At 43.0% G+C, this 23474-nt stretch overlaps 1 protein-coding gene and 1 pseudogene across 1 annotated transcript in view; both read right to left on the bottom strand.

Annotated features, from left to right (window-relative positions):
* The window catches only part of SKAP1 (src kinase associated phosphoprotein 1), a 314501-nt gene that overhangs the window by 182932 nt on the left and 108095 nt on the right, over positions 1-23474 (bottom strand). The window lies entirely within an intron of this gene.
* Positions 1296-11584, bottom strand: LOC142460234 (large ribosomal subunit protein mL42 pseudogene; annotated as a pseudogene).

Raw genomic sequence — 23474 nt, 5'->3', positions numbered from 1 at the left:
AAGAATTCCCATTCTTCTGAAGGTTGTCCATAGCTGTTTTTTAAAAATTTTTATGATGCAGTCAAATGTCTTTGCATAGTTAACAGAAGTAAACATTTTCCTGGTATTCTCTGTTTTCAGCCAAAATCCATCTGACATCAGCAATGATAGTTCCTGTTCCATGTCCTCTTGGGCCTGGCCTGAACCTGTGGCAGCTCCCTGTCAATGCACTGATGCAACTGTTGTTGGATGATCTTCAGCAAAACTTGACTTGCACATCGTACTAATTATACTGTTCCAGAATTTGAGTGTTCTCTTGAGTCCCCTTTCTTTGGCATGAGTACAAATATGGATCTCTTCCAGTCAGTTGGCCAAGTAGCTGTCTTCCGAATTGCCTGGCATTGACAAGTGAGTGGTGCTTCCTGGGCTTCACCAGCTTGTTGAAACAGTTCAGTTGATATTCCATCAATTCCTGGAACCATGTTTTTGGCAAATGCTTTCAGAGCAACTTGAACTTCCTCCTTCAGTACCATTGGTTCTTGCATATATGCTACTTCCTGGAATGGTGGAATGTCAACTAGTTCTTTTTGGTACAGTGACTTCATGTATTTATTCCATCTTTTTTTATGCTTCCTGCATCATTTAATCTTTTTTGCCCATAGAATCTCTCAATATTGCAACTCATGGCTTGTGTTTTTTCTTGAGTTCTCTCAGTTTGAGAGCTGAGCATAGTCGTCCCCTTTGGTTTTCTAACTCGAGGTCTTTGCACATTTTGTTAGAGTACTCTACTTGGTCTTCTTTAACTGTCCTTTGAATTTTCTACTCAGCTCTTGACTTCATCATTTCTTCCATTTGTCTTAGCTACTCTAGATTAAGGGCAAATTTCAGAGTCTCCGCTAATATCCATTTTGGTCTTTTTACTTTTTCCTATCTCTTTAATGACCTTCTGCTTATTTTTTTTAAATGAGCGATGTTCTTGATTTCATCCCACAGCTCAAGTCTTCTGCCGTTACTGTTCAATGCCAAGTCTTCTGCCATTAATGTTCAATGCCACAAATTTGTTTTTCAGAAAATCTCAAAATTCAGGTGAGATGGAGTCAAGGCTGTGTTTGGGCTCTCGTGGACTTGCTTAAGTATTCTTCCACTTCAACTTGAACTTACAGCCGAGCAATTGATGGTCTGTTCCACTGTCAGTGCCGGTCTGGTTTTTTGTTTTTGTAGTTTTAAAAATTACTGTATTTGTAACATAGTAGGGACTACATCGGATATTTTTCTCAAGTGCAAGTGAGGCCAAAGATAACATTTCTCTCTGATTCCTAATGAGAACCTCGAAATCTTCTGTCTTTTGGAGGATTCAGTTTCTTACGACGTCCGTGATGCTGCCCTGAGGACACCAACGACACTTCGCAGTGAAGAACATTCTGCTAAGCTGTTCTGTCCTAGGTCCTTGTTCAAGCGGCTGATCTTTCACTTCGAATCTAGTTTTCGGCACATGATCATGTGTGTCTTCACTGTTATGCAGAGGATCTGGCCGAGGAATAGGTTTTGCATGTTCGTACGGAATGTCCACAGAAGGGTGGTAGCGTACTATTGTCCTGCCACCTGATGCCAAAGCAAGCTCGACCTTGCAGTTACAGTCACCTGGGAGAGGCGGTGTAGATTGATGACAGACACGGTCTAAAAGTCCATTTCCAATCGATAAGAAATGTTTCAGGGCAGTTCTAGTTGACAGTGCCCATGTGACCAAGACTGCTTCTTGATGAACAACCTAAGGAGCTAAACAAAATAATCTCTAAAACATAATCGCGTATGTATATATATGAACTGTGAAAAGAATTGTATGAGCCCCAATAAATTGTTAAAATTAAAAAAAAAAAAAGAAAACTAGTCCTTCCTCTATTAAAAAATGTAACACAAAGTAAAGAAAAGTGTTTGATAAAAAAAAAAAAAACCATAATCGCTGCTGGTGCAAAGTTCTGTAAGTTTCTCACACTGTGCAAGAATGGGTCATGGGCTTGGAGAGTTCAGGATAGTGCCAGGTTCAGCAGGCGACTCCTCGTGCATCAGGTTCAGGCCACGTGTGGCTTCTTCTATGGCTCACACCCTCAGAATGCTTTTCACAGTTGTAAGCGACTGGAGGAGTATTAAAAGGATACAATTTAGTGCCACATGAAAACGATATGAGATTCACATTTCAGTGTCCATAAAGAAAGTTTTGTTGAAACACAGCCTCACTGATTTACCTGTGGATGTTTCGGGATGATGGTGGTTGAATAGCCGCGCTGAGACCATGTAGCCCATAAAACACAAAATACTTACCCCTCGCCCTTGACCCCAAAATTTGCTGACTTCACTGAGGTGGGTGAAGTACAAACTGCAAAAGATGAGTCGGTGTGACTGTGGGTTTGCAATCTTGGAAAAAGTAGTGTGCCTGATATGTAAAGTGGAGTGAGTAAGTAACAGCATTTGCCTAGGATGGTGCTTAGGAGAATTAAATGAAAGTGAACACTGGTGTCTAATATAAAGTAAAAATTCAGTATATTATAGATGTTTTTATCATTACACATGAAGAAATTCTACCCCAAAGGGGGGAAGGGACTTCATAAGGTCATATCGGTGGCCAGAAGTAAACTGGTAGAATGTCCTACTTCTCTTTGCACCATGCTTTGTATTTTTAATAATAACTAACCAATTAAAATATTCATGTAACATTGGGCCTCCACTCAAGTACTCCCTCAATGCAAGAATACTTTCTTCTATTAAATTGGCATTCTATGATGCTCACAACTACTGAAGACAAAGCAGTTGCATAAGCAAATGTGGTGAAGAAAGCTGATGGTGCCCGGCTATCAAAAGCTGTAGCATCTGGGGTCTTAAAGGTTTGAAGATAAACAAGTGCCCATCTAGCTGAGAAGCAACAAAGCCCACATGGAAGAAGCACACCAGCCTGTGTGATTACGAGGTGCCGAAGGGATCAGTTATCAGGCATCAAAGAACAACAAAAAAAATCATATCATTGTGTGTTCATCTCCATGATACAATCGCTGAAGACCAATGGGTACATAAGCAAATGTGGTGAAAAAAGTTGATGGTGTGTTGAAGGGATCAGGTGTCAGGCATCATCAGAACAAAAAATCATATCATAGTGAATGAGGGGGGGAGTGCGGAGTGGAGACCCAACGCCCATTTGTAGGCCACTGGATATCTCCTTACAGAAGGGTCTCGGGTAAAAGATGAGCCAGTCAGGGTGCGATGTAGCAGCAATGAAACATACAACTTTCCTCTAGTTCCTAAATGCTTCCTCCCCCCACTATCATGATCCCAATTCTACCTTACAAATCTGGCCAGACCAGAGGATGTACACTGGTACAGATGAGAGCTGGAAACAGGGAATCCAGGGTGGATGATCCTTTCAGGACCAGTGGTGTGAGTGGCGATACTGAGAGGGTGGAGGGAGGTTGGAAAGGGGGAACCGATTACAAGGATCTACATGTGACCTCCTCCCTGAGGGATGGACAACAGAAAAGGGGGTGAAGCGTGACGCCGGATAGGGCAAGATATGACAAAATAATAATTTATAAATTCTCGAGGGCTCATGAGGTACGGGGGGAGAGGGGAGGGAGGGGGAAAAACGAGGACCTGATGCCAGGGGCTTAGGTGGAGAGCAAATGTTTTGAGAATGATGAGGGCAATGAATGTACAGATGTGCTTTACACAATTGAAATATGCATGGATTGTGATAAGAGTTCTATGAACCTCTAATAAAATGATTTAAAAAACATGTATTTTTTTGGTTGCTGTTTAAAATGAAAATCCTCGCTACCCTCCAGTCCATTGAGACTCACCATGGTTTCCCAGACTGGACAGCTTCGTGAGGACAGACAGCTTCATCTTTCTCCAGCAGAGCTGTCGTGGGGTTTGAACTGCTGTCTCTCCTGTTATGGGCTCAAGGTTAAGTGAAAACTTCACGGTCACCTGACTGGTCTTCTGCCAAGCCTGTTATGTATCATTTCCCAGAGGCATTCGAAAGGTCCCGGTTTTATGGTCAAGGGAATTTTCTTCCAGTCATATAGCCTCTGTCACTCCCTGGAGTGACTAGGTGAGAGCATGCAAATAAGGTTCAGAGGACTCTATCTCAGGATTGGTCAGCTTGGTCATGCTTCCGGGCATAAGATGGCCATTTCAGAAGCAGAGACATATCAATGGCCATTAAGAAAGAGGAGCCACCAGTGGAGTGCCATGCATGCAAGCTCGGTCTAAAGTAGTGAAGCACGGAGGTCCTAGCACGGAGACCGTGGGAGAGCCACGGAGCCACGCGGAGACTGTGAGGCAGATCCACGGAGCCATGCGGGGACCATGGGCAGAGCCATGGAGCCACGCAGAGACTGCGAGGCAGAGCCATGGAGCCACATGGAGACCGTGGGCAGAGCCACGGAGCCACGCGGAGACTGTGAGGCAGAGCAGGCCACAGAATAAGGCAGGGGCTGAGGAATCACGCAGCTAAGAGGCTCAGTACCAGAGAGAGACGTGGCTTTGAGGAGGCGCTGCTGTGGACAAAACCAAGCAAACAAAACACTGTATCAGAAAGTAGTATTTCTAATCCAGATTTGGTAAAACCTGCTTAACGTCCTTCCTGAGCCCCCGCACTCTTAAGTATTGTCTGCGAGGTCAGCGAAGTCACTGCATTGGATGATCAAACCCAGTTGAGAAGTAGAGCATGGTGGGAGGAACGGTTGGTGTCAAAATAGGCTCAGAGAAGGACGGAGACACGTGGAGACATGTCAGATGCCTGCCTGTGGCCAACAGCCTTAGGCTTGTGCGGATCTGAAGTCTCCTCCGGGGGGTGGTCAGAGGAGGCCAGATGTGGCCCCATGCCATTTCTCCAGGTTTCTATCCCAAACTTCTGGAAATTAACATTTTCTTTATGCTTTCCCCAAAAAGACAATAGATGTTTCTACCCTTCAATTCTAGGGTGTGTATGTGTGTGTGTGTGTGTGTGTGTGTGTGTGTGTGTGTGTGTGTGCGTGCTTTAATAGCAAACACTCTGTATATGACACCCAGGATTGGAAAAGGTAACAGATTAGTCTATGAGAATTCAAATATACTTGTTATTCCTAGTATAATTGTCTTCTGGCCCCTTTTCTTCCATATTAGGGGTCAAATAAAAATGACCAAAATCTGTCCCTGGTTTGCGTGTGTGTGTGTGTGTGTGTGTGTGCTTATTCTATGAAACCTCTTAAATGTAAGCTGTTTGCTCACTGGCCTTGCACAACCACTTTTCCCAGGTCTGTTCACGAGGGCCCGGCTTCACTGAATCTCTTCCAGCAAATGGTCACTGCGTTGTATCATGTTCTTGCCAATTGGCGGATAATTATAACAAGTTATACATTTGTGACTGCTGTCTCATCATCCTCTAGGGCTTTGTCGCTGTTTCTTCACCCCATGTGATGCATCCTATCTTGCAACCAAACTAATTCCTCAGGATCAGGTCCATACCTTATGAATGTTTATTTCCTTTACTTTTTTGTGTGTTACTGTCACAGTACTTAGTCGTTTACTTATTAAGCAGTCAACAAATGCTTTTTTCTGTACTAATAAATGGATAGCTATAAATACATATTATGAACAGCAGTTTAACTGTAGACATAATAATTAATACCTTTGGGGTAGAATCAAGATTTTTAAAGTGATAATTTGTTAGAAAACAAAGAACAAAAAAAACCAACCAACAAAAAACTTCCCTTGAGTTGATGTTGACTCACAGTAATGCCATAGGATGGAGTAGAGTGGTCTCTGTGGGTTCCCAAGACTGTAACTCTTTACAGAATCGAAAGTTCTATCTTTCTTCCAAGGAATGGCTGGCAGTTTCAAACCGCTGACCTCTGGCAGTTAGCAGCCCAACCAAAAACACTACATCACCAGGGATCCTGATTCGTTAGTGCATGTGTGTAAAACTCACTCATCCAACTTAAAACAAATCAGAAGTATTAAAGTACTTTCATTAGAAATGAAGAACACAGCCACAGTGTAGGCATTAATTCTAGACCCCCTAACGTTGAACTTTTCAGGAACATTAGCTCTGCGATGAGGGAAGACGGCAGACCTGGCGAGTGTGCTCTGAGCACTCGCAAAGCCTCCGGGATCCTTTTCATTCCACCTGCAAGGCGCTCGTATTATGTGGAAATCCCACACACGTGTCATTTTAATCTGCCTGCATAACATGGTTATAGCAACATTATTTAATATATGAGTATGTGTGATGGTTTATTTTGTGTGTCAACTTCGCTAGGCCATGATTCTCATATCATTATCCCCCACTTTGTGATCTGATTTATTTTTAAAAATTATTTTAATTTTATTTATTTTTTTGGTGATCTGATTTAAAGGGAGATTATCGATCACCTCATAGGGCTGAGAGAGCTAAACAATGACTAAAGACTGAAAAAGCATTGATATTTTCAAATTATGCTGATGTTGAAAAATATTGACTCTGCCATGGATTGCAAAAAACTTGAGCCAATCTGTGGAAGAGGTACAGCTAGACTCTGCCTTGGAAGCAATGATGAGCAAACTCTGTCTCCTGCCCCCTGGACAAGTTATCCTGAGGGATAACTGGGGAAGAACATCTGCTTGCTAAAGCAGAGGGTCAGAAAGAAAGAGGAGTAGACTCAAACAGATGACTGACGCAGTGGCCACAACACTGAGCTCAAACAGCAGTGTTTATGAGATGGCTCAGGACAGCGCAGCGTTCTGCTCTGTTGAATACAGGTCAGCCTGGGTCGACAGGTTCATCTCGCAGCAATAGCATGGGGGCTGCACTCAGTGTAAGACGTTTGGTGTGAGAGGGGCTTTACAGGAACAAAACTGTAAGAGAGTTTCCAGAATTTGGTTCTCCGTTATGGCTAGCCTTAAAGGCGCTGATTATTCTACCTCCAACAGCAAAGAGGGCAAAGATAATCCATGGTGTGAGGTGGCAATAGCAATAAGCAAAATCCCACCCCAGAATGTGGCTGAGAGACATGTGAGATTGCTTATTTGTAATATTGACATATTTGTTTCGGTTCTACAAATTTGTGGAAATGAGCCGTGTAAGGCAGTTGGTTGATTTGTTCTACTTTCACTAGACAAAGGTGAAAGAAAGAGATGACTTCAAAGCTCCAGACTCACAGCATAAACAAGAACCGAAAGTTGCCAATTACGCCCTGAAAGAATTCCTTATTTCTTGTAGTAACAGAGTTGATGTTGCCAACATCCAAACCCAGTCTTATGTAAAAAGGCTAAGTAACTGTGGTAGTTACCTAACCTTGTGTCCACTTGAGGGTATTGTGAGGGAAGGGGTGGAGTCTAGCTTGTCAATCAGGTCACAGCCAATGATGCCTCTGTGTGGGCGTGGCCTCCTCATGAGGATTTTGGGAAGTTCCTTTCTCTCGATTCTACTATCAGAAGAGGCGGGCCACACTCTCTGCCTCAACTTCCTGTTGACAAGCCACATGGAGCTGTGCTGATGGCAGTCAGAGCCCTGGGGATGCTTCCGCCACCATTGGATCCACAAGCCTTTCCACTCACCGGCCTGTGATCTTCCTGCATTTGGCATCATTGCGTGTGCTGCGTGAGTCGAAAGAGGAGGTTATGGACTAGGATTGGAATACGGTCTAATATCAGACTTATGGACTTGATCTGGACCACGCTGGGATGTTTTCTCAATATACAATTGCTCTTTTATATAAAGCTCTCTCTTACACACATATGAGTGTCTCCGGATTTGTTTCTCCAGTCAACCCAGAATAGCAATAACAATGCCAATTAAATTCTGGATTTTGAATGGTGCCTGAAGTTAAAGTGAATGGAAGGAGTGATTGGAAAGGCATGAGATTCTGAAACTTGGGATAGAAACACATGAGCAGACGCTGGGAATATTGAGTCCCCAAATTCCATTGACTCATTCCTGCTAACAGAACCAGTCCTATTACTCCCTTTTAAAAAGATTACTTCACCTTTGTCCTCTAAGTCATCTTTCCCAGTAATATTCTTTCTTCCACTCCATCTGATACAATTAACCCAGTTGGACCTGAAAAGTCTGTGAGCTATTGCCTGAAGCAGAACTGTACAAGACATTGTTGAACATGCCCAGGACCTGCCCCACCACCCATTGTTGCTTAAAGACCTATAACTAGATTTAAGTCCCAGTGCACCCCAAGAGGCGAAGTACAAAATGTGAACCAAGATGGGCTATGCTACACTTGTGAAAAACTCCTGCGATTCTTTGAATGTGTACAAACTGAAGTTTGGGACTATGCGTGGGAATGGTTGTTACGGGTGTGGAAAGATGAAGCAAGTTGTCAGTGTGGGTTTAATGATATGGGCCCACTAAGCACAGATTCTTCATGCTTCAGCTCAACATGTTAGAAAATGATCTAATTGTTTATTTGGTCAAAAACAAAACTCATTGCTATCAAGTTCATGCCAACTCATAGGGTAAAAGTGCCCCGGTGAATTTCTGAGACTGTAACTATTTTTGAGAGTGGACACCTAACTACAATGGGGCTGACTGAACCCTCTGGTACTAGAGGTCAAGTTCTGGCACAAAGGAAAACATGGCATAGTAGCTATAATGGACAGAGTCAAAGCAGTAATCCGAATAGTCTGATTCATATAGATTTATGGTGTTTGCTACTTGGTTATGGTGTCCCTAGACGTAAAATAGATAGAAAGTCTACTACATATTTTTGATGTATGTAAGCGGAAGAATTCTAGATTGAACAAATGACAGTCACACTTGAATCATCAGAAGAGAGTCTCTCAATCATTTTCCAGACTTGAGGCAGTTTAGACACACAACCCCTCGAATGAAGGGAAGCCAGGATTCCCTTGAGGAAAGTCCCTACCTACTACACTACTAAAACCATACATCATTAATCATTCTTCCACAAGGAATCTGTGGCTTTTTACAAGCATAATTGGTCTACGGGGAAAGGCTAATAACCAGACTCTGGGAGAAACGACTGGCTTTGGGTCCTGAACTGACATTAATTCCAGGAAATCCAACACATAGCCATGGTCCACAAGTCGGAGTAGGGCTAAGGTGGTCAGGCTACTAATGGAGTCTTAGCTCACAGTGGATCTCGTGGGTCCCGGCACTCATTCTGTAGTGGCGATTCCAGCTCCAGAGCAGATCACTGTAACAGACATTCGCAGCCACTGCAAGAGCCCTCATCGGGGATCCCTGGCATGTGGAGTAAGGGCTATCGTGGAAGCCATTCGAGCTGTCACTCCCTAGGGAGACAGTAAGCCGAGAGCGGTACTGCAGACATTGCTGTCGCCATCAAGGGCTTGAAAGATACGGGGGGTGTTGATTCCTATCGCATCCTCATTCAACTTGCCATTTGATGTGTGCAAAAAAAAAAAAGGATCTGAGAGATAGCTGTGGATTATAAAAAAAGCTGAATTGGGGAGTGACTCCAATCGCAGCAGCTGTTTTATTGCTTGAACAAATTAATGCATCTCCTGGTACCTTCTAGGTAGTTATAGGTAGTTATTGATCTAGTTCATGACTTTTCCTCCATACTTGTTTTGAAGTACCCCCAAACCCAGTTTGCCTTCAGCCAGAGGACAGCAATACATCAGCACTGTCCTACCTCATAATTTACAAAGTCTCCAATCCTACATCCTAATTTAATCTGCAAAGACTTTTCCATCCACAAGACAGCATGCTGGTCTGATTGGATCAAGGAAGGAAGCTGTATCAATGACTTCTAGACTTATTAGTAAGACATTTGTGTGTTCTCACTCTCACTGCCATTGAGTCGATGCTGACCCATGGTGATCCTATAGGACAGGGTAGAGCTGCCTCTGTGAGTTTCTGAGACTGTAACTCTTTATATGAGTAGAAAGTCCCATCTTTCGCCTGAGTGGCTGGTGATTTGGAACTTGTGACTTTGCAGTTAGCAGCCCAACTCATATCCACTTTGTCACCAGGCCTCCTATTTGTGTGTTAGAGGGTGTGAAATTAAAAAAAAAAATCAGGTGCCTCCAACCTCAGTGAATTTCTAGGGTTCCATTGGTGTGGGGCATGTTGGGATAGTCCTTCTAAAATGAAATATAAAATTGTTGCCTTAGATCCCTCCTACAGCTGAAAAAGAGGCATAATACCTGGCGAACTTTGGAGGCAATGCCTGCCTCATTTGAGAATGCTACTATACCTGTTTGTCACGTGATTTGAAAAGGTGGTAGCTTCAAGTGGGGCCCAGGACAAGAGACAAATCTGCACCTGGTTCAGGCGACCTCTGTCCATTGGGCTCTATAACTCCAATGGCGCTTAAAGCTCCGGGGAAGCCCTTCCTTGGTGAATCGCTGGAGTTTGGGGCAAAGCTATGCTAATCTCTTCAGATCACTATTCTCCGCAGAGAAATATTTTTTTTGGTTTCTTATTAGGCCTTAGTAGACACTGAGTGAATAAACTATAGGCGACCAAGTCCCTATGTGGTCTGAGCTGTCCCTAATTAATTGGATGCTGTCTGATCCACAGAGCCATAAAGTCAGATGTGTACAAAAGCACTCCAAGATTACAGACAAGATCAGGATCAAGCAATACCCGAACTCGCAAGTAAGTTGCATGAGGAAGTGGCCCAAATGCCATGGTCCCCCTTCCTGTCACATTACCTTCTGTGCCTCCCAGTTTGGACCTGCAGCCTCATGGAGAGTTCCTTAGACTCAGTTGGCCAAAACAGAGAATCGGTGCCAGGTTTACAGATGACTCTATGGGGTGTGCAGGCACCGTTTGAAAGTGAAGAGAGGTGGCCCTGCTGGAACCTCCTGAAGGACAGCGGTGAAGGGAAATCTCAGTGGACAGAACTTCAAGCACTGCACCTGGGTGCTCATTTTGCTCAGAAGGAGAGATGGTCCGATGGGCACATGTAAACTCATTCATGGAGTATGGCCAGTGTTTGGCTGGACTATCAAGGACTGGGAGAAACATGATTGGAAAATGGGGGATAAGAAGGCATTGAGAAGAGGTATATAGCTAGCCCTCTCTGATGGGCCAAGATATTTGCTTCTCATGTGGATGCTGAAGGAAAGGTGACCCCAGGACAGGAAGATTTTAACAATCAAGTGAAGGGGGGACACATTCTATAGAGAACCATCAACCACTTTCTCCAGCTACTCTTGCTCTTGAGCTCAGGGACAGAGTGGCCTTGGCGGCAGGCTTGGATGTTGTACAACGGCTCAGCAACATGACCTTCTACTCCCCATGGCTGACGTGGCTGCAGCCACTGCGGAGTGCCCAGTCTGCCAACAGAAAATATCATCACAGTCTCCAACGTGGCACAGTCTCTTGGGGTGATCAGCCAGCAAGCTGTTGGCAGGCCGATGACACTCATCAAAAGGACAGTATCGTGTTCTTAGCGGGATAGGTATTTACTCTGGATACAAAATTGCTCTTCCGGCATGCACTGCTTCTGCCAAAACTGCCATCCATGGACACATCTAATGCCTTAGCCATGGTTATAGCATCCCACACCGCCTTGCCTCGGATCAAGTGGCTCACTTCCCAGCAAATAAAGTGTGGCAGTGGGTCCATGCTCTCGGAATCCACCGTTCTTACCATGTTCCCCACGATCCTGAAACAACTGACTTGATAGAATGATGAAATGACCATACCCTGGCAATACCGTGCAGGACGGGGCAATGTTCTCCAGGAGGGTGTGTATGCGCTACCCCAGTGTATGATGCTGGTTCTCCTACAGCTGGGATGCACAGGTCCGGGAATCAAGAAGATGAAAGGGAAATGATACTACTCACAATTACCCCCCAGTGACCCAATTGCCGAATTTTTGCTTCCTGTTCCTGTATCCCTATCCTTTGCAGGTCTAGAGGTCTTATCTCCAAGAGGAGCACTGTTCCCGCCTGGAGAAACAATGCTGATCCCATACCACCCAGCAGCTTTGGGCTCCTCGTGCCTCGGGACCAAAGAAAGGAGTTACCACATTGGCTGGCAGATTGATGCTGATTACCTAGGGGTGATGAGATGGATGTATAATGGAGGTAAATGGGAAGATGTCTGGATGCAAGGGGCCCTGTAAGGAATCTCTCAATACCACCATTTCTGGTAATAATTAAAGTTAATAGAAAACTACAGCAAGCCAGTTCTGGCATGATTACCAATGGCCTAAACCCCCCCAGGAATGAATGTTTAGATCACCCCATTGGTAAAGAACTATCACCAGCTGAAGTGTTTTCTGAGGGAAAAGAATATGGACTGGGTGGTGGAAGCAGGTAGTTCTAAATACCATTTAAAATCACATCACTAGCTGCAGAAATGAGGACTGTGATTATGGTGATGATTTCTCCTCCTTTTACTATACATGTATTGTGTAGATAATCTATTGCTTTCTTTTCTCCTTTATTGCATTACTAGTAAGATATAAGATGAAAGTGGAGCTCATGCAGTTTTGGTTATGTGCATGTTAGTTGTATCACGTTAGGCACAAATATGATTTTATACTTGTCTTTAGAGATTATGAATAGTTTAAGGAGATGTGTACAGGTGCCAAACGGACAAGGGGTGGACTGTGATGACTAATGTATGTCGAGCTGGTTGCGCCATGATTCTTGGTATTATGTAATTATCCCCCAGCTTCCATTCTGTGATCTCATATAAAAGGAATTCCTTGCGGGGAGGGGGCTATACCCAACATACAAGTGTACGGATGTCCTGGCAAAGCTCTCTTCTCCTAAATCCTGCAAAAAGACGGTCATCATCTGACCTCTAGATCTTGGGACGCACGGGCCATCAGCCTGATGCCTGACCCAGTGACAGTGAGTCAGAAGAAGCCTTCAGCCTGACACCTGACCTATGGGTGTGAGGCTTGCCAGCTGCCTCAAATTTGAGCTATTTCCTTGAAACAAACAAGCAAAATAATATATATATGAATCATGCATGCATGTGTGTGAACATATGTACACTTATCCTGTGTGTGCCTATATACACACATACTGCCATTGGGTCAATTCCAACTCGGCGACCCTATAGAGCAGGGCAGAGCTGTATATATTACCATATATACACACAGGACAGACATGCCCCACACGTTTTGCTCTTCTAGCCTAAAGCAACCTGTGAAGTAGATCTTATTATAATTGTAGATGAGCAGACAGGAAGTCCCAGGAAGGGGTTTTTACCATGAACTTTTAAAAACGCTTTCATTTAGAAGTTTCATTTGTGTCTGGCAAGCAAGGTGGGGAAGCTTTGCTGGGAGCTTGGGTACGGAACAAAATGCATTTCGGCAAAACTATCCCAAGATTACACCGACTGGCTGTACGAGAATATCCTAATTTGTTTTGTTTTGTTTTGTTTTGAGTGTGGAGAAAAGAGAGAGAAAGGGAGAGAAGAGTCGTGGACCCTCCTTTCTGGTTGCCATGGCTACAAGGTCAGCCTTCCACACTTGGATCTACCAGCAGAGTTCAGACAGGTCAACGTGGGACTGGCTCAGGCCCTGGGGTTAAAAGTTCAAGCAGCGATGGAAAAACCAATATGTCCACGCATAGTATGCTGTACAATTTATTTCAATTTACATCAAGCCATGCATATAAAATTTAGATAAATTCCATTCAAATCTGATGTTGCCTGACACACAATGTATGCAAACAGATGTCTGTGGGGCTTTTTCTGTGCTTTAGAAAACAACATTAAATTTAAAAATATGTCTCTGGGATTTCTTTATTGAATTACAAAATGAACATAATTTTAACTTAAATGTTTTCATTCTTTCTTCCAATGTTTTTGTGGGGGCCCTTAATAATTTCGCAGTTCTCAATCTACTCTGTGTCATATTAAAGAGGCTAATGTATATTTACAACTACAGCTTCAGTGTTATTGTAGTTATAGATTCTATTTATATCTCTTACCACTTTCCACAGATATTTAGTGATGGATATTTCTGATTTACCCCTGGCTTCTACCCTCATCTCCTTTGCCGGCTTACTCAGAATGGGGCCAGGGTCCTAGAGCTGCTGGGTGGTTGTCCAGCCACAAGGTGGCTCCCCCGACTCCTTCTCTTCTATGGACAGAGCACACCTTTCCAGAGGGTTCCAGGCAGAGCAGGGCTCAGAGGCTAATTATGACCTATAAATATCACCATTTTCATTGGGCATGCAATGGATCACAACCCAGGGCCTAGAATACGAGGATTCAACACAAAATTGGTCTTTCAAAGAGGAAGAAGAAAAAGACGTTCATATCCTGCCCAATTTCACTTCACCCATTCTTCGATAGGACAACTGAGCATGATTAAACACTCTAGTAAAGGCTAGTTTTGTAGCTAATGAACAGAGCCACAGACTAGGCAGCGTCAAATTTTAAGAAAAGTATACAACTTATTCTCAAACTCAAGCTGGCATCTGGAATGGGAAAATAATTTGGATTTTTGGTTCAGAGACTTTCCCCATAAGTGAATTTTCAAGAAGACTTTGAAACACTTTCTTAGCAGCTCCCCACCATGTGACTGACTGATAAAGATTGGTAATCTCCTATATGGGAAAGCTTGGAAAGAAAAATAAATATTACACGTTTCCTTCTCTGAAAAGAGGGCACATGTGATTTTAATTAACCACCCCATGATTTTCTATAGCTGAAGAAGGAATAGAGAAACAAATCATGTGTCTAAATACATGGAAGGGTTTCTTTAAAAACAAACAAACAAAAACGGTTTTATTGGCACTTCACTCACATATCATACAATTCAATAGTTCAATCATATCAAGATGAGTTATAGACTCTCAGCCACAATCAATTTTAGAACATTATCTTCTTCCTTGCCATCATTTGTTATTCATGCATTTTTTAATTGCAGCAAAAAACATACACAACTAAGCATGCTCCAATTCAACAACTTCTACGTGTACAATTTAGTGCCACTGATTGTACTCTTCATGTTGTACAACCAGTATCGGTAGCTTTACCTGGAAGATGGTTTTGTTTTTTTAACCAAAAGTCTGAGTTTCATTTCTCACATCTCCTATTTTCCATCTGAACAGAAGCTATTGGGGTAAATTTCGTTTCCTCGCCTGTGGAGTAGACCTAATAATAGAATCTGTCCTTCTCTGTCGTATGCGGTTGCTATGAGTTGGAATCAACTCAATGGCAGTAGATTTGGCTTTCCCCCTCCCCATAGGATTTTAGTGAGGATTAAATGAGTTAACATATATACATAGCATGTACAAGAGTCCTTGATATGTAGTAAGAGTCATTAAATGTTGCTATCATTACGGTGTATCAGAATTTAGTACCTTCTTATGAAAAAAGTACTCTGTGGCACAATTGTTTGAGAAAAATGAACGAAATACTTTTTCTTTACATATTCTGTTAAGACCCCGAGAGTATTATTTTCCTGGTATCTGACAACTCTGTTCAAGGGTAATTAATGATGTCTAAGCTTTTTCCTGAAGATGTTAGAAAAATAAGCATTTTTTTCTAAATTCATGCTGTTATTTCCAATGTGAAATTAAAAAAAAGAAATTGTGTCGATTTCCAAATCTCAACCTGATTTATATAATATTTTAATAAATACATCAGTCTACTAATGCAAACAACCATAACTAGTAATTCTAATAACTAGTTTATAGTATTCATATTGTAAATATTTTCATTTTATTTTTTTCATAATATTAAGAAGAGCTTTCAAGATCTTATTGATGTCAGAATATAACTTTGTTAAGCCTCTTGTTAAACTTAGAACATATGAGTCCCTTGCTTCTAAAGTCAATAAACATTTTGAATTCCCTGGTAAGTACTGCTTTGACAATTCTCAAATAAATTTTCTAGGAGTATAAATGATTTACTTAACTTAAGGTGGCCTACAATAATTCACCCATGAGCAAAACTTTATGGGGACACAAAATCCCAAGTTCACATAAATCCTTGTATAAGGAAGGGTCTGTATATACAGATAAAAATACATATGTATATATACATATGTGTTCACATATACTCTCTGAAGACCTCCCATCTATTTAGAAATACATATTCAGAGACCAGGCAAGATCAAATCAATTTTCAAGAGCCAAGGAAAGGAGTGTGACATTTTTTAATACCTGCTATACTGTCATACAGCGCTTTATTCTTTATTATCTCTGTCAGCTACTACTAGGTGCCCAGTAGATAAATGCTTGTCCCAGGCCTGAACATTTATTTCTATTTGGAATTATTTCCAGCCTAAGTCTCCAGAACTGCTGGAAAATGCTGTCCTGAAATGCTGAACGTGGCCCTGGCCTCCTAGAGACGTGGGATAAGGGAAGGGGAGAGGAGTCCTTGTGGAGAGATGATTTGGCACCTCTTTTCACAGGCAGGCTGTCTTCATTCTTTGCCCACATTTGCACAAATACAACTTAGAAAAGTCCCCCCACCACTGTGATCAATATGTATGCATAACTAGAAACACCATCTTTCGTTCCCAAAAGCTAAATTCAGCCAGCCGTTTTTGCTGTATGCATCACCTTCCACTCTAGTCTTTCTTCATGCCGCTTCCAGACATCAGTTAACAGAGCCCCTTCAAGAACAGATGCATTGAGGAAATGCATCAATTTGTTATTTGTTCCAGTTTGGGGGTGTCTGTCCTGTGGGCTTTCTAGCCAAAGGCTTATATGTTTCCCAAGAGAAATTTACTTTCATGAGAGAAGAAAATTGAAGCAAATCACTGCTGTTAGACCTTCAAGTGAGAGACCTGGCTTACTGTCCTTCTGTAGCTGGGAAGGAAAAATCCCTCAATTACAGACACGCTCATGTTTCCAATCCATCTCTCATTCTCTCTCGGTGTGAAAAATCACAGACGAAACCAAATTTTTCTCTGTCAATACAATGTGCATGATTACAGCTGTTCATATTTTCCCTCTAATGAAGGGCTGCGCATTTAATTGTAAGATTTATGAGATATTATACGTTGCTGCGTACATGCAAAGCAGCTAGTGACATCTAAAATGGTGGTTGTTTATTCTGCCATTAATGATCATCTTTCTTAATTTGAAACAAAAAAGCAGTTGGGAAACTGCATTTTGTTTTCTCCAAATATGAAATTAATAAACTCAATGTAAGAAATGAAAAGGGCTAGAGAGAAAAAAATATTGATTTATGTATGTGAGACCGAGGGGGGGGGCGGGAAATAAAGATGCTTTTTTTTTTTTTAAAGTCCATAATCCCCCATTCTGCTGGAAACAAGAGAGTTGATTGCCGGCTTTGTTTGATTTCAGAGAGATCTCATACAAGGCTGGGTTCATAAACAGGTGAAATGATGGAGTTTATTGCAACGCACATCAACACTGAAACTAAATAACTGTGTTGCCATCTCGGTCCCGCTGAAAGACGGATGGTAAACTTGACCTGCCGCTGGTACTATCCGATTGCCATTTTTTATTCCCCCTCCGCCGCCCCCCCAGGCGGAGCCACGTTGAGTAAATGCATGTGCACGGTCAGGTCAGGCCCCGGGATCGGGTGAAACTCGGTTCACATTTGCATACAGGCGGAGTCTCACAATGAAAGCCCATCTGTTCCCGTCTCGGAGTACAAATCGAGTGTCACCGACTCCCTGCAAACGACAGCAGCACGGCCATTAGATGGAGGGACACTCAGCTCAGGTTACGGATATGGAACTGCTGATTTGGGTTTAAATACCTGATAACTGAAGACTGTTCATTCTATTCCAACAAAGAATGAACTTTGAACTGTTCAGGAGATCCTCATGCCCCCCCCCATCGGGCACCCCCAATTCTCTCCATTACTAATACTTGGCCACTATATTTTCCACTGTCTCTATTTTTGTATAAAAATTAGCCAGGCTGAATGCCACAATGTCCTAAATGATTGCTTTGGGGAGGGGGTGGCGGGGGAGGGTAAGAGGCGGAGCAGCAAGCGATGTTGTCCATAGAAAATGAACTCTGAACTCTAGATGCCCCGAAGGTCATTAATATCATGGCAATGTTATTTCTTAAACTTTTACATTCGGCCAGGGTGGAAATTTTAGTTGCCAGAGTTTAACCAGTGTCAAGGGCCCCAGCCTTTTATTACTCGCCCCCAGCCCCACGGAGCGGAGAGAGACACCTGTCCCGGCTCCTCTCCACTCACAGGCCTGTTTATTCCAAAAGAGTTTATCGATCATGGTCCGTGTCAAAGGTGATTTTTCTGTCAAACTTTGGGAATCCTTTAGAGTCTGCAGACAGAAATCACATAGATTCTGGCAGAAAGGGGTAGCGTTCTTAAAGAACGAACCCTAGAATAAGCCAATGCAAGCTCTCGACACCAAGAAAACAAGGACGTTCATGAGCAAAACTCATATGCAGGCTCTCATTAAATCCCTTCTTGTCCCATTTTACAGCAAGTGCCTTTCTGGGAAAATCTTCCTAGGGAAGACCTAGCATCTGGGCTTTGATAAGTTTCCAATACTCCGGCATTCTGTTACCTGGGTCCCATTTACTATGAAAACAATTTCAGTCACTAGCTCAGTTTGGGTGGGTCCCAGTGTACATGTGGCTGCATGTCCACACCAGTTCCACACACGATTGGAGCAAGTAGTCTGGTCGGTTTCTATTTACTAGTTAGGCTTCTTGGTTTCTTACCAGTAACAGTTTCATTAGATGGTTTGTACATTTGATACCTACTTGAGCGAAAGGCTGTTTTTTAAACAGATGCAAAAAGTTTCTAGACTTGCCATATGCAATTATATACAAATTTTTTCCTAGGGTATGTTTCTCTTTCCTATAATGCTTAGCAAAACAATCTTATGGGCTAGCGTGTAGTGGAGCAACACATGGAATCTAGGATGTGTAAAGGCCACTGGACTTCTGAAAAGGTTTCTTTTCCACTATGTGAAACTTATTGTTTGGACTTCAAAAATAATACCAGGATAAAGAAAAGATTGGAGGGCTTTCCCCCCCACTTCTTTAAGAGCTTACGGTCAACCTTCATAGAAGTTCTACATGCATTAAAAGGGAGAATGGAGCCTTTGTTTCAGAAGAATGACCAAGACAAGGGCGAATTTCGGTGCCACTTTGTCAAGTTTAAGGGGAAACTGAATTGAGGAGAGAGAGAGAGATGGAGAGACCCACAAACAACTTGCCTCCAATCTTAAACTTATATTTTATGGTTATCCTGTGAACAAGTCAGAAATCTGCACTAAGGGACATGTGGCAATGTGATCTCGTGGGGACAGGCTGTTTATTTGCATTCCAAACAGCTGGATGGCTTGTGTGTGATCAGCAACAAAGCAGGAGAAACCACCCAGCAGACAATCTAATACGAGAGATTTTCTCCGTGTCCAGATCATGAGAAAAGGCTGCGGCGAGGGGGGTAACAACTCTAATTCTTAACTGTAGATCCCCAAGACTATGAATGACAAAGATTCTGCTGATTTTTAAAATGAAAACAAAAAACGGAATTGTCTTTATGGAAATACCGCTGGTTTGACTTCTTGCTAGGAACTCTGAGAAGGACACGGACGTGTGCTGTGTGTGAACAGGAACCGAACCTTGAACTTAATTTCCCCTTTGAACTCGTGACCTTTGACAAGATTCCCCATGCGTTCCCCTTCAGACAAATTCCATCACAATTACAGTCCCTTCCACTTGAGTTAAAGATATATAATCATTGATTTGACCTAATTACCTGATACATCCCTTTCTTTGCAAGGTGAAAGCTCAATGTGGGAACAGAAGCTGACCCGTGAAGTTCTGATATCCAATTTTTATTCTAATTATCATAAAACACTTTCAGACTTACTCTATTTTTCTCAAGTTTCCTTTTGGCCCCTTCTCTGAACCCAGTGTCCCGTCCAGTGCGACAATGCTCCCTAGGTTTCAGGCTGCTTGGCAACGGGCCTTCACATGCATGATGGTCTCCATGTTCAAAGCGTCATTTTTAAACAAAACCCTGACGGCCGACAGATAAAAGACTGGAAACGAAAGAGTTCCCACAAGATCCCCAAAATATCTGTCCCTTTAGCATCCATCTATTATGATTCAGATTCTCCCAATAATTTACCAACCTCAGATTATAACGTGGACACAGGCATTGTCCGTGGTTAGCACAACCCGTGGAAATGATCTTTGTTCAGGGGTGTGTGCGTGCGTGCGTGCGTGTGTGTGTGTGAGTGTGTGCAGGGAGGTGCCTGCTAAGTTGAGTGCAGCCAATCCCACAGAAAAAAACTTCTACCAGGAACTTACATCACAGATTATATATTTTAAAACCAAGGCTATGATTTGAAAGCAAAACCAGGGGTAATCGAAATGGTATACAGCAAGTCAACTTTCAAAATGAATTCGTGAGCATGTCTGTCCATCTCAACTAGCCCTTTCAGAGGGACAGATCGCAGTCACCATAGGGGTCCATTCTCTAGTCTTGGACAGACGGTTGAAAAATAAAGTCAATGGGACCAAGTTAAACAGCAAAAAGTAAACAAAGAACAGACTGTTTCCCACTTCTGCATGACACCGTTTATGTTCCAAAGTGTCTTCTCACAAGGGAAGGGACATGCTCGCCACTTCTCCTTCGTGTTTTTTTCTGCACCGTATCACCACTGCTGCCAAATGCAGCAGACGTTACAGGTGGGAGGGGACGAAGGCCTGGAAAGAACAGCCAACCAGGTCCAGTCACCTGCTCTTTGTGCTAAAGCCACTTCTGTCTTCTCTCACAAAATTACCCAGCACTGAAAGAAACAGTCACACCTCATCCGGCCACCACAGCAGACCAACATCCTGGGTTTGATTCCCAGCAATTAACTTTAATTGCACGTTGGAGCCAAGGGCCTCAGCAAACAGGAAAGAAAAAGCATAAAGAACACGTGGGCAAACTGTGGAAAGTAGGAAATTATCACGGCGCGCCCTGAGGCGAATCTGGAAAAGATGAGCATTTTATGATGTCAAGTGTAACTGGGGCTGAGCCGTCGCCACAAGGTGGCCTGGGAAGTTCCCACCATGCCGCGTCCTCAGGTAGAGCCTGAAGAGGAAGGGGTAAACCTGCTACCTTCCCTCACTCACAGAAGCACAGAAAGTATATGTCATTCTGCAGAACACTTGAAAAAAAAGTCTGATTGTTTTTACCACTTCTGCCCAAAATGTGAAGCCAGGCTGTGACGAAGATGTATCACAAAACTTTCTTGATAAGGCAACACCCAGCCAGACGGCTGGGGTCCGTGGTGAAAACACATCACCAATTTATTAAAAAAAAAACCAAAACGCCATTGCTTCTGATTTCTGTTTGGCGATGTTAATATTGGCATACGAGGCAACACTTTAGAAGCAGAGAGGAAAGGGATGTCCATTTGCTGAGGGAAATCCTGAGTTGGGTGTTATGTGTCTGAGCCTCAAGAGAGTTCAAGGGCACAGGATGGAGGGCTAGAAAAACACAACGAAAAGAAATTGCAATCGCTTGCAGGTCAGAATTCTAGGCTTGAAGAAAAAATTTAAAATGTGTACTTTTATAATAATTTTAGGATTGACAAAAACAGGGATAGGAATGCTTGGGGTATGCAGGGCAAAGGACAAATGTTACGTCCTTGACGGGGGTGGGGGTGGGGCGCGGCGGTATGAAATGATCCTCTACAGTCGGAAGTCCTAACGTGGAGCCCGTGCACACCCTGAAATTGCAAGCGAATGTGTGCTTGCCTGGGCTTGCTCATTTTTAGGGGGAGAGGAACCCCTGCTACAGAGTGATAAGAAAGGGAATGAAGGCACACAAACAATAATGATGGCGATTTCCAAAGAAAAGATGGTGGAAGCCAACGAACAGCCATTATCATCGCCCACTGAGGATCGTGGTTTTCAAACTTTTAAAAATTGATCGCCCCGTTGTGTATTTTTTCAGACACCACAATGTATGTGTGTTAATTTATGCTATATACATATAGCATTGTTAATCCATTAGTGTTAGTAAACCTTACTTCTCGAGTGCACATACAAGACAGTTTCAAAAAGTTTATGTGGAAAATTCAGTGAAAATATAATGGAATTTTCCATGAGCTTTTTTTAAGACACACACACATTCTCATAGACACACACACACTCTCATAGACACACACACACTCTCATAGACACACACACACTCATACACACACACTCATTGACTTACACACACTCATAGACACACACACTCATTGACTTACACACACTCATAGACACACACACTCATTGACTTACACACACTCATAGACACACACACCCATAGACTTACATATACTTATAGACACACACACACTCATAGACACACACACTCATTGACTTACACACACTCATAGACACACCCACCCACAGACACACACACTCATTGACTTACATACACTCATAGACACACACACACTCATAGACACACACACTCATTGACTTACACACACTTATAGACACACACACTCATTGACTTACATACACTCATAGACACACACACACTCATAGACACACACACACTCATAGACACACACACTCATTGACTTACACACACTCATAGACACACACACACTCATAGACACACACACCCATAGACTTACATACACTCATAGACACACACACACTCATAGACACACACACACACACACACATACAATCTGATCTTTTCTTCCCATACGCCTCTAGATTATCTAGTCTACCTCCTTCTGGTATCCCCTCCACAAACTTCTTATACTTTACTCTATAAATAATGACTGGGACAAGCTTTTAGAAATTATACTGCATCAATCTCTTGTTTAAAATGCATGACTTGCTTTCCGTGACAGGCACAAGAAAACCCAAGGGCTTGTTATGGCCTAAAAGATCCTTCTGTCTCTGCCACGCCATTTTCTCCACTCCAGGTTACTCTGGGAGTTTGTCACAGAGGCTTCTTGTTTGCTTTTTGACCTATCCTAGAGGCTTCCTGCATTTGCCATCCCTTCCCGCCTGGAATGTTCCTCCTTCAGGTCTCCGCATGGCTCGATCCCCCATGTCATCCGGATCTCTGCTCTGAGCCTCACCCAGTACCCTGCTCCAAGAACCTCTCTGAGGTGTTAGTCACGCTCTATCTCTCTGCACTGATTTTTCCCCTTTTTGTTTTAGAGCATCTCATCACAGACGGACATTTAGCTTTCTGTCCACTGCACCGAGAATGAGAACATAGTAGGTCCTCAACAAATGATTGAAAAAGTAACATTCAAAAAGCTACTGACAGACCCTCCAGTGGCTGTTCCTTTGAAAACAAACCTCAAAAGAAGGGTCACATAATGGAAGCCAGCCTAGCTGGAGCAAACTGCCAGTCAAGAGCCGCTAAGAATCAGCTCTCTCTTCTCCAACCCTCCCCGCGTTAGAACCATTACCTTACGTCTGGTAACCATCGCGCTTCATTTTGGACTCTGACTAGTTGCGCACCTGCCTTCTCTCACCCAGAAGCCTTCAGTGGGAAAAAACCCAAATCTGGTCCTATGTCGGAGCCCTTACCACATCCATGTGTGGACTCTGGTGCCCAACCTTTCCGTGCTTCGGGCCGCCCTCAC

The sequence above is a fragment of the Tenrec ecaudatus genome, chromosome 10 (genome assembly GCF_050624435.1).
Source record: "Tenrec ecaudatus isolate mTenEca1 chromosome 10, mTenEca1.hap1, whole genome shotgun sequence".
NCBI lineage: Eukaryota > Metazoa > Chordata > Mammalia > Afrosoricida > Tenrecidae > Tenrec > Tenrec ecaudatus.
Note: the sequence above shows the minus strand (reverse complement) of the source record. Positions and strands in the feature narration are given on the sequence as shown.